The sequence below is a fragment of the Nerophis ophidion genome, linkage group LG04, assembly GCF_033978795.1.
Source record: "Nerophis ophidion isolate RoL-2023_Sa linkage group LG04, RoL_Noph_v1.0, whole genome shotgun sequence".
Taxonomy (NCBI): Eukaryota; Metazoa; Chordata; class Actinopteri; order Syngnathiformes; family Syngnathidae; genus Nerophis; species Nerophis ophidion.
This window is the reverse complement of record NC_084614.1, coordinates 34265803-34278877: the sequence shown is the minus strand read 5'-3', so window position 1 is coordinate 34278877 and position 13075 is coordinate 34265803.

Below are 13075 nucleotides of genomic sequence, written 5' to 3'. Positions count from 1 at the left end.
GACCACAATGGAAACCATTCATTTGCCTTTTTAAAGCATTACATGGATTCAATTATTTAAGATATCAATAAACTTCTCAATCAATCAATCAAAACTTTCCCATGTCGTTTGTACTTAGTCCAGATTTTAGACACAACTGACTATGAACAATCAACATATTTTGCAATGTTGCGTGATTATTTACCTTTTTAAAGATGTTTGATAGTTCTCTCATAATAATAATTCAATTGACACCTCTTTGTTACAACCATCATTAATTTCAATCCACCTGGTGCAACAGCTCTCTCTGGTGTGAACATTTATTTCCAACTGCATACTGATGGTTTAATCTGATGCAGGTTTTGGCTTTAGAAATAAAACTTTACAAGCGGATTCCACATTTCCCTCTCAGAATTGAATGAATCCATAATTGTTTTCACTCTCTTTGATCAAAAAATGTAACTGTTAGTACCACAATTTATTTTTTTTATTTCATTTTAATGTTTTATTTTTTCTTAAAGATAGAACTTTGCCATTTGAAATTATTATAGTTTTGTGTTATGTCTGTTGACAGCTTTTAAGTCAACTCATCATTTTGTCCGTGTCCAATGAGTCTCTTTTCTCATTTTTTTTTTACTTGAAAGTTCCAACTCATGTCAAATTATTCAATAGACACAATGAACTTTAGATATATCGCCAATATTACAATTCCCTGTCTATTGTATTGGATTATGATGCAAAAAAATGTTCCACAAAATGAAACAAGGTCTGGTGATTCCATCATATTTTCCAGGGGTTGTACAATTACAGTACACAAACCAAAAAAACAAAAAGCAAAACAATTTAAATGTACACAAACCAAAAAGAGAAAAAACACTTACAATTATATAAACAAAAATGAAAAAATACAAAACAACTTATATTTGTCAAAGTTTGTTGTTGTCGAACCCCAATATGCAGAGAAGGAGGGAGGCATTTTGCAGGAAAACATGATTTAATTTAAAACACTAAGACAAAAACAAACAAAGGGTACAAACAAAAAGCACGCACGTGGGCGGATAACAAACTTTGGGAACTAGCATGGAAGCTAGATATCAAAAAGGAACTTAGCATGGAAGCTAGCAAAAACAAAAGGGAGCCTAGCCTGGAAGCTAGCGGGTAGCGAACAGGAAAACAGAAGTCGTTACTTGTAGAATGAAAACAAAACGGAAGCAGGGAACAAAAGACAGTAAGCTACAAACAAACGAATATAGCTTACCGGTATGATCCAATAAAACGACACGACAGGATAGGATCGCAACGACACAAGAGCGACATGTGGCATGACAATACAATAATCCAGCACTGACTGGAGAAACAGAGCAGGAAAATAGGAGCGGGCTGATTGACCACAGGTGTGGCTGGGTGCCAATCAGCCGCAGCTGAGGGAAGACAGCACACAGGGAGACAAACAGGAAGCTGAACCAAAATAAGAGTGCTGACAGGAACTAAGGACACACACAGAGGAAAAACTAAAACACAAACAAACTGTCAGTGGCAAGGCTGACAATATTTACAGAAACCAAATTAGCAAACTCCAAAACAAATTACAATTGCACAAACCAAAACGACAACAAACAAAACAACTTAAAATTTCACATACCAAAATAACAAACAACACAACAATTTACAATTACACAAACCAAAATAACAAAAGCCAAAACAACTTCCTATTACACAAACCAAATTAACATAAGACAAATTAATTTTCAATTACACAAACCAAAACAAAAAAAGACGAAACAACTTACAATTACACAAACCATCACAAAATTCTGCCGACTCAGACCCAATTAGGTCAGCTGTAACACCAAAGCTATACGCCCAGATAAATATGAGTATAATCACTTTAGAACTGACCCCAATAGTCCCACTTGATCCCTCAGTCTTCTCAGCAGAACCTGATTCTCAATAATGTCGAAAGCTGAGGACAGATCCAAGAGAACCAGAAGAATGCATTTTCCATAATCAGTAGACATCATAATATCGCCGGACACTTTCAGTAAGGCTGTTTTCATTGAGTGCTGTTTACAGAAATTGGACTGAAAAACCTCATGGATGTTACTTTGATGCAGGAAAAAGGTCAGCTGTTCACAGACCAAATCCTCAAGGATCTTAGACAAGAACGGGAGTTTGGAAACTGGCCTAAAACTGTTTCGATCCATCAGGTCTAAGCGTGTTTTTTTTTTTTTTTGGCTCCACTATGGCATGTTTGAAAGCATTGGGAAACACACCATTAAACAAAGAAAGGTTAACCATTTTGCTAACACAAGGACCAATTTCCTCAAACACTTTTAGGAAGAGTCTTTAAGGAAGGACGTCAGATGAACAAGAGGAAGGCTTCATCTTGGTCACTAGTGCCTAAATATCAGCAAACGTCACACAGTCCTAAATGAGGACCATATGATGGAGACAGACTCAAAGACAGCAGGGGTACAACACAAAAGGAGTGGGATTTTATCTTTAATCAAGGCATTGCTGTCAGTTTCACAAAAAACAGAGGTAACTCGAGCAAGACATACAAGAGGATTTATCGCATCAAGCAAAACTTTGGGATTTTTGTTATTCAATGTTAGTAGCTAACAGATAAAGCCAGATCGGCATTTTCAACCATCACATTGTTTGAGATAACAATTAAAGCATTTTGATTAAAATTTAGCTATTGTGTTGGAATTTTACTGTGTCATACTGACATAATATGTTGGTAGTTATTATACATTATTTTAAAATTATGTGTAATTTTGAAACCATATTCCTAAAATATGGTTTTCGCCTGGGAATGGGTGGAGTGCCATCTCCGAGTTGTGGAAGAGATCTTGCCCCAAGTGGAGGAGTTCAAGTACCTAGGAGTCTTGCTCACGAGTGAGGGAGAAGAGTGGATCGTGAGATCGACAGGCGGATTAGTGCAGCGTCTTTAGTAATGTGGACGCTTTATCGACCCGTTGTGGTGAAGAATGAGCTGAGCCAGAAGGCAAAGCTCTCAATTTACCGGTCGATCTACGTTCCAATCCTCACCTATGGTAATGAGCTTTGGGTTATGACCAAAAGGACAAGATCACGGGTACAAGCGGCCGAAATGAGTTTCCTCCGCCGAGTGGCAGGACTTTCCCTTAGAGATAGGGAGAGAGGATCTGTCATCCAAGAGGAGCTCAAAGTAAAGCCGATACACCTCCACATCGAGAGGAGCCAGATGAGATGGTTCGGGCATCTGGTCAGGATGCCACCCGAACGCATACTTGCCAACTCTCCCGGATTTTCCGGGAGACTCCCGGAATTCAGCGCCTCTCCCGAAAACCTGCCGGGACTAATTTTCTCCAGAAATTCAGGCGGACCTGAGTGAGGACAGCCTGTTTTCACGTCCGCTTTCCCACAATATAAATAGCGTGCCTGCCCAATGACGTTATAACTGTAGAATGATCGAGGGCGAGTTCTTGATTTCATTTGTGGGTTTATTGTTAGGCAGTTTCATTAACGTCCTCCCAGCGCAATAACAACACACAACAACAGCAGTCACGTTTTCATCTACCGTAAAGCCGTTCGTCTGCTGTAAAAAGCAATGTTGTGACACACTTAAACAGGAAAATACTGCCATCTACTGTACATGCATATGGTTAGAAAAATAGTGACAGAGAATAGAACAAGGATGAACAATTCAACCCTTAACTCAACAATGAGTAGATTAGTGTAATGTGTGTGTATATGTGTAAATAAAGGAACACTGAAATTCAAGTATTTCTTTTATATACATATATATACCTAGAATTCACTGAAAGTCAAGTATTTCTTATCCATCCATCTATTTTCTAATATATACATATATATATATATATATATATATATATATATATATATATATATATATATATATATATATATATATATATATATATACATATATATATATATATGTATATATATATATATACATATATATATATATATATATATGTATATATATATATATATATATATATATATATATAGGGACGGCGTGGCGCAGTGGGAGAGTGGCCGTGCGCAACCCGAGGGTCCCTGGCTCAAATCCCACCTAGTACCAACCTCGTCACGTCCGTTGTGTCCTGAGCAAGACACTTCACCCTTGCTCCTGATTGGTGCTGGTTAGCGCCTTGCATGGCAGCTCCCTCCATCAGTGTGTGAATGTGTGTGTGAATGGGTAAATGTGGAAGTAGTGTCAAAGCGCTTTGAGTACCTTGAAGGTAGAAAAGTGCTATACAAGTACAACCCATTATATATATATATATATATATATATATATATATATATATACATATATATATAAATAAATATATATATATATATATATATATATAGCTAAAATTCACTGAAAGTCAAGTATTTCTTATCCATCCATCTATTTTCTAATATATATATATATATATATATATATATATATATACATATATATATATATATATGTATGAAATACTTGACTCTTAACCACGCCCCCAACACTGCCCCCCGCCATACCCCGGACCACGCCCCCCACTCCCAAACCCCCCACTCCCGCACCCCCCACCTCCCGAAATCATAGGTCTCAAGGTTGGCAAGTATGCCCGAACGCCTCCTTAGGGAGGTCATTACGGCACGTCCGACCGGAAAAGAGGCCACGGGGAAGACCCAGGACACGTTGGGAAAAATGTCTCCCGGCTAGCCTGGCAACCCATCAGAATCCCCCGGGAGGAGCTGGACAAAGCGGCTGGGGAGAGGGAAGTCTGGGCTTCTCTGCTTAGGCTGCGGCCCCCGCAGCCCGACCTAGATAAGCGGAAGAAAATGAATGGATGGATTCCTGAAATATTATTTTAAAATGTAATACCAACTTGAAATGGTTACATATATAAGTTGAAAGTGGGTCCCGCCAAGGGGGCCAATCAAGACAAAAAGGAGGATGCAGGTGACATCATACGCAAATACGGTGTTAGCTTTCACTGTTATGCTGATGACACCCAACTCTACATGCCCCTAAAGCTGACCAACACACCGGATTGTAGTCAGCTGGAGGCGTGTCTTAATGAAATTAAACAATGGATGTCCGCTAACTTTTTGCAACTCAACGCCAAAAAAACGGAAATGCTGATTATCGGTTCTGCTACACACCGACCTCTATTTAATAATACAACTTTAACATTTGACAACCAAACAATTAAACAAGGCGACTCAGTAAAGAATCTGGGTATTATATTCAACCCAACTCTCTCGTTTGAGTCACACATTAAGAATGTTACTAAAACGGCCTTCTTTCATCACCGTAATATCGCTAAAATTTGCACCATTTTGTCCACTAGTGACGTTGAGATCATTATCCATGCGTTTGTTACGTCTCGTCTCGATTACTGTAACGTATTTTTTTCGGGTCTCCCCATGTCTAGCATAAAAAGATAACAGTTGGTACAAAATGTGGCTGCTAGACTTTTGACAAGAACAAGAAAGTTTGATCATATTACACCTGCACTGGCTTCTTGTGCACTGAAGATGTGACTTTAAGGTTTTACTACTTACGTATAAAATACTACACAGTCTAGCGCCAGCCTATCTTGCTGATTGTATTGTACCATATGTCCCGGCAAGAAATCTGCGTGCAAAGGACTCCGGCCTATTAATGATTCCCAGAGCCCCAAAAAAGTCTGCGGGCTATAGAACGCTTTCCGTTCGGGCTCCAGTACTCTGGAATCCCCTCCCGGTAACAGTTCGAGATGCTACCTCAGTAGAAGCATTTAAGTCTCAACTTAAAACTGATTTGTATACTCTAGCCTTTAAATGACCCCCTTTTTAGACCACTTGATCTGCCGTTTCTTTTCTTTTTCTCCTCTGGCCCACTCTCCCTTGTGGAGGGGGTCCAGTCCGGTGGCCATGGATGAAGTACTGGCTGTCCAGAGTCGGGACCCAGGATGGACCGCTCGTCCAGAGTCGGGACCCAGGATGGACCGCTCGCCTGTGTATTAGTTGGGGACATCTCTGCGCTGCTGATTTGCCTTTGCTTGGGATGGTTTCTTGTTGGCTCCACTATGGACGGGACTCTCGCTACTGTGTTGGATCCACTTTGGACTGGACTCTCACAGTTGTGTTGGATCCACTATGGATTGAACTTTCACAATATCATGTTAGATCCGCCGACATCCATTGCTTTCGGTTGCCCACATATGCGGTCCTCTCCAAGGTTTCTCATAGTCATCATTGTCACCGACGTCCCACTGGGGTGAGTTTTCCTTGCCCTTATGTGGGCTCTACCGAGGATGTTGTTGTGGTGTGTGCAGCCCTTTGAGACACTAGTGATTTAGGGCTATGTAAATTATTATGATTGATTGATTGATTGATTGATTGATTGATTGATTGATTGATTGATTGATTGATTGATTGATTGATTGATTGATTGATTGATTGATTGATTGATTGATTGGTTGATTGATTGATTGATTGATTGATGTTGCAAGTATTCTACAATTGACTAGATCAAACCCGATATCTAGTAGAAAGTATTTCCAAAAGACTGGAAGTTGTTTTGAAAAGTATTACTGCTTAGTTTTGATTGACAATGTCAGCAAGGTATTCATTTACAATCATTAATATTAGTGTTCATCAGTGTAGAACTACACTCCATATTACTGACAGAGAGGTGTTTTTTAAGTTACTTAATCAAGTACTATTTGGTGAATTGCGACATTTTATCCATGGATCACAGCAATGCATTAGTCAGTATTTTTCAATAAATAAAGATTTCTATTTAATTTGGCTGCCACTGTGAAAGCTGCCGTTTACAACAGTGGCTTTTAATGATTTCACACCCTAGGTGTCTATTAGGGATGACCAGTGTTTTTATGACCGTCATTCCCTATACTTACAATCCCTTACTATCTCATTTCCCTCATTTGCATTTACATTTATGACATTTGGCAGGCCCCCGGCCTTCTGGAATGACTCGAAATGTTGCTCATTAACACAACACCATTGGATCAAATGAGCGTACACGTTTAGCAAAGACCAAATTGTTTAGGTGATCAGATGACCATAACAAGATGTAATGTTGCATCCATGTCATTATGTATCCTTTATTTATACTGTATATGTAAAGTGACTGTATTATTCACTTTTTCATTGGCTTTAAAAGGCCATTTTAAACTGGATGAACAAGTGTGTAATGACAATATATTGTTTTCTAAATAAATTGTTATTTCGCGAGCTAAGGATGCGTGCAAGTATTATTCTTCAGCATTGTCATGTTAATACAAATTTCGAGTTTGCACGCCACCTGCTGACTGAACAGTGCAACATGCTGCATCCTGCATTAGGCCAATAGTTTGGTGTAAGGACATTCTATCCATCCATCCATTTTCTACCGTTTCTTCTTTGTAAATGTATTACTATCTCCCCCATGCTTATTTTTAAACGACTTTCTATCTCCCCTGTTCTTATTTTTAAAGCTATTAACTTGCGATCCATAGAGGGACAAGCGGTAGAAAATTGATGATTGGATGGACTATATAAAAAAAAATATCCCGTATTAATGTAATTTGTTAGGATCCTCCTTTTTAGGTCATTGTGCGAATAAATAATTAAAATAAAAACAACAGTGAAATAGATTAAAAATAAAAATAACATTTAATTAAATGAATAATAAACATGTTGAAAAATTAAGAAAAACAATGATAATAATTGTAAACTTCTTCTCACTCCTTTTCAAATATGTAAAAAAAAAAAAGAAAGTCTGTTGCTCATTTTGTTTTGTTTTGTTGTCTTTTTTTATTCTACATTGTTTTCATTTTGTTATAATGGCTGTTAAGCCTATAGCACAGACCTGGGCAAACTAAGGCCCGGGGGCTGCATGCGGCCCGTTAAGCTTTTCTATCCGGCCCGCCAGACATTCCCAAATAACTTTTTTTAGATTAGGATGGAATCCGTAGCTGCCATTATGATGTGCAGTGATCTTTTCAAATGACCGTAAGTCTTGAACTATACAACATATTTTAATGACTGGAATCTGCACTTTTGCATGATATACTAGTTATTATGGTAATTTAATTAGTTACAATGGTAATCTAAGTCACAGCAGCTCAAACGAGGCACCCAGCAGTGTGGGTGGGGAGCATTTCCACAGAGTGTTTCCAGAGCGTCCAGCCTCAAATGCGGGTGTCTGGGACAGACTTGGAAGGAGATTTTTACAACAAAGCTAAAGCTTAGCGATGTATCAGATATATTAGACTGTAGGTGTTTTTTTGTTTTTTTACCATTCGCTGTTTGTTGCATTTTTTTTGCGTTTAGTTTGATTGTAAAATATGTCGACCGAGAGGGGGTGTGGTGTTCATATGTTGTCAATATTCAGTGTTTTATCGTTCATAGTTAATATTGTAAATCCCACATTTTTTATTTTTATTAACATTCTATAAAAATGGGACCCATTACCTCCCTGCTTGGCACTCAGCATTAAGGGGTTGGAATTGGAGGTTAAATCACCATAAATGTTTCCCGGGCGCGGTCCACTGCTCCCCTCACCTCCCAAGGGGTGATCAAGGGTGATGGGTCGAATGCAGAGAATAATTTCGCCACATTTAGTTTGTGTGTGACAATCTTTGGTACTTTTACTTTAATTATGGGTGTCTCATTCAGTAAAAATAAAATTCCATTCCGTTTTTTAAGGCGGTCTGTCATAACGTTTTAGCATTCAATCAGACATTATTGTGAGGTTTTGTATTAGTGTTCCTAGAAATAGATATACTGGTCCCAATACCCATTTTTTTCCTGTAAATTTGGCCCCGGACTCGGGGGCCAAATTGCCCAGGCCTGCTCTATCGATATATTGGATCAAGCTTTGTCTTGTTTTTTTTTCTTTGTTTTTTTTTTTAAATAAAAATATATAAAATCAAATATCCAATCAAATCAAAAATAATAAGTCATTATGTCAACACCAAATGCCAATGTTATTAAGGACATCATTGCATAAATAGAGGTACAGTATTTCCTTGAATTGCCGCCGAGGCGCTAATTAATTTAAAACCTCTTCTCACTCCTGCGCTTACCAAAAGCATGCGGTAAAAGTAAGCATGCGCTAATTATTTTAAAACCTCTTCTCACTCCGGCACTTACCAAAGGTATGCAGTAAACATTTGAGTGTGATGTAAGCTTGGACCTTAAATCCTGCGGCAATTCAAGGAAATACGGTATCTGCCAATAAATCAATTTTGCATCAATCACAAATAATGGAACGATAAAAATCTTTGACTTGGATTGTTTTGAATAACAGGATATCATGAAGTGAAATGTGTGTACATTTGTCTGAGTTATAAATCATTTATCCATCCATCCATCCATCTTCTTCCGCTTATCCGAGGTCGGGTCGCGGGGGCAACAGCCTAACCAGGGAAACCCAGACTTCCCTCTCCCCAACCACTTCGTCTAGCTCTTCCCGGGGGATCCCGAGGCGTTCCCAGGCCAGCCGGGAGACATAGTCTTCCCAACGTGTCCTGGGTCTTCCCCGTGGCCTCCTACCGGTTGGACGTGCCCTAAACACCTCCCTAGGGAGGCGTTCGGGTGGCATCCTAACCAGATGCCCGAGCCACCTCATCTGGCTCCTCTCGATGTGGAGAAACAGCGGCTTTACTTTGAGTTCCTCCCGGATGGCAGAGCTTCTCACCCTATCTCTAAGGGAGAGCCCCGCCACACGGCGGAGGAAACTCGTTTCGGCCGCTTGTACCCGTGATCTTATCCTTTCGGTCATGACCCAAAGCTCATGACCATAGGTGAGGATGGGAACGTAGATCGACCGGTAAATTGAGAGCGTTGCCTTCCGGCTCAGCTCCTTCTTCACCACAACGGATCGGTACAACGTCCGCATTACTGAAGACGCCACACCGATCCGCCTGTCGATCTCACGATCCACTCTTCCCCCACTCGTGAACAAGACTCCTAGGTACTTGAACTCCTCCACTTGGGGCAGGATCTCCTCCCCAACCCGGAGATGGCATTCCACCCTTTTTCGGGCGAGAACCATGGACTCGGACTTGGAGGTGCTGATTCTCATTCCGGTCGCTTCACACTTGGCTGCGAACCCATCCGGTGAGAGCTGAAGATCCCGGTCAGATGAAGCCATCAGGACCACATCATCTGCAAAAAGCAGAGACCTAATCCTGCGGTCACCAAACCGGAACCCCTCAACGCCTTGACTGCGCCTAGAAATTCTGTCCATAAAAGTTATGAACAGAATCGGTGACAAAGGACAGCCTTGGCGGAGTCCAACCCTCACTGGAAATGTGTTCAACTTACTGCCGGCAATGCGGACCAAGCTCTGGCACTGATCGTACAGGGAGCGGACCGCCACAATAAGACAGTCCGATACCCCATACTCTCTGAGCACTCCCCACAGGACTTCCCGAGGGACACGGTCGAATGCCTTCTCCAGGTCCACAAAGCACATGTAGACTGGTTGGGCAAACTCCCATGCACCCTCAAGAACCCTGCCGAGAGTATAGAGCTGGTCCACAGTTCCACGACCAGGACGAAGACCACACTGTTCCTCCTGAATCCGAGGTTCGACTATCCGGCGTAGCCTCCTCTCCAGTACACCTCAATAAACCTTACCGGGAAGGCTGAGGAGTGTGATCCCACGATAGTTGGAACACAACCTCCGGTCCCCCTTCTTAAAGAGAGGAACCACCACCCCGGTCTGCCAATCCAGAGGTACCGCCCCCGATGTCCAAGCGATGCTGCAGAGTCTTGTCAACCAAGACAGCCCCACAGCATCCAGAGCCTTAAGGAACTCCGGGCGGACCTCATCCACCCCTGGGGCCTTGCCACCGAGGAGCTTTTTAACTACCTCAGCGACCTCAGCCCCAGAAATAGGAGAGTGCACCACATATTCCCCAGGCACTGCTTCCTCGTAGGAAGACGTGTTGGTGGGATTGAGGAGGTCTTCGAAGTATTCCTTCCACCTATCCACAACATCCGCAGTTGAGGTCAGCAGAACACCATCCGCACCATACACGGTGTTGAAAGTGCACTGCTTCCCCATCTTGAGGCGGCGGACGGTGGTCCAGAATCGCTTCGAAGCCGTCCGGAAGTCGTTTTCCATGGCTTCCCCGAACTCCTCCCATGTCCGAGTTTTTGCCTCCTTGACCGCTGAAGCTGCACACCGCTTGGCCTGTCGGTACCTGTCCACTGCCTCCGGAGTCCTATGAGCCAAAAGGACCCGATAGGACTCCTTCTTCAGCTTGACGGCATCCCTCACCGCTGGTGTCCACCAAGGGGTTTTAGGATTGCCGCCCCGACAAGCACCAACTACCTTGCGGCCACAGCTCCGAACAGCCGCCTCGACAATAGAGGTGCGGAACATGGTCCACTCGGACTCAATGTACAGCACCTCCCATGTGACATGTTCAAAGTTTTTCCGGAGGTGGGAATTGAAACTTTCTCTGACAGGAGACTCTGCCAGACGTTCCCAGCAGACCCTCACTATGCGTTTGGGCCTCCCAGGTCTGTCCGGCATCCTCCCCCACCATCGCAGCCAACTCACCAGCAGGTGGTGATCGGTAGAAAGCTCCGCCCCTCTCTTCACCCGAGTGTCCAAAACATATGGCCGCAAATCCGATGACACAACTACAAAGTCGATCATGGAACTGCGGCCTAGGGTGTCCTGGTGCCAAGTGCACATATGGACACCCTTATATTTGAACATGGTGTTTGTTATGGACAAACTGTGACGGGCACAAAAGTCCAATAACAGAACACCACTCGGGTTCAGATCCGGCGGCCATTCTTCCCAATCACGCCTCTCCAGGTTTCACTGTCGTTGCCAACGTGAGCGTTGAAGTCCCCCAGTAAGACAAGGGAATCACCCGGGGGAGCACTTTCCAGTACTCCCTCGAGTGTACCCAAAAAGGGTGGGTACTCTGAACTGCTGTTTGGTGCGTAAGCACAAACAACAGTCAGGACCCGTCCCCCCACCCGAAGGCGGAGGGAGGCTACCCTTTCGTCCACCGGGTTAAACTCCAATGTGCAGGCTTTGAGCTGGGGGGCAACAAGAATTGCCACGCCAGCCCGTCGCCTCTCACTGCCGGCAACGCCAGAGTGGAAGAGGGTTCAGTCCCTCTCGAGAGAAGTGGTTCCAGAGCCTTTGCTGTGCGTCGAAGTGAGTCCGACTATATCCAGCCGGAACTTCTCGACGTTGCGCACTAGCTCAGGCTCCTTCCCCCAGTGAAGTGACGTTCCACGTCCCAAGCGCTAACTTCTGTAGCCGAGGATCGGACCGCCAAGTGCCCTGCCTTCGGCTGCCGCCCAGCTCACATTGCACCCGACCTCTATGGCCCCTGCTATGGGTGGTGAGCCCATTGGAGGGATGACCCATGTTGCCTCTTCGGGCTGTGCCCGGCCGGGCCCTATGGGAACAGGCCCGGCCACCAGGCGCTCGCCATCGTGCCCCACCTCCGGGCCTGGCTCCAGAGGGAGGCCCCGGTGACCCGCGTCCGGGCGAGGGAAATCTGGGTCCATGTTTTTTCTTCTTCATAGAGGTCTTCGAGCTGCTCTTTGTCTTATCCCTCACATAGAACCTGTTTGCCTTGGGAGACCCTACCAGGGGGCATAAAGCCCCCGGACAACATAAATCATTATTTTTTTCCAAAATAAGCATTTACCGCCAATCAAGGGTGTTCCACGAATGTCAAACATGAATATATTTTTTCAAATGTTTATTTATAAATTTCAACAATTAAAAACAGTAAGTCAAACAACAATATAAAATATCATCAAACATTATGAAAACAGTACAAAACAGCGCCAGGAGGTTGTAAATTCAAAATAACAAAAATAGAATACAAACAAATATATATATAATAAACGAAGTGCAAAGCCATAGGCTCATTCAGATTCATTAAATAAATTAAATTTGGAACACACCATCATCATTTTCACAGCTTTTTTGTTATTAGGGGTAGAGAGTGTTTTAATGTAAATTTCAAAGTCTTTTTTTAAAGGCAAAAAAGATAGGACGTGTATTGAGAAACTTACATTTATGGATATAAAACTTAACCAATATGAAGTTCCATCCATCCATCCA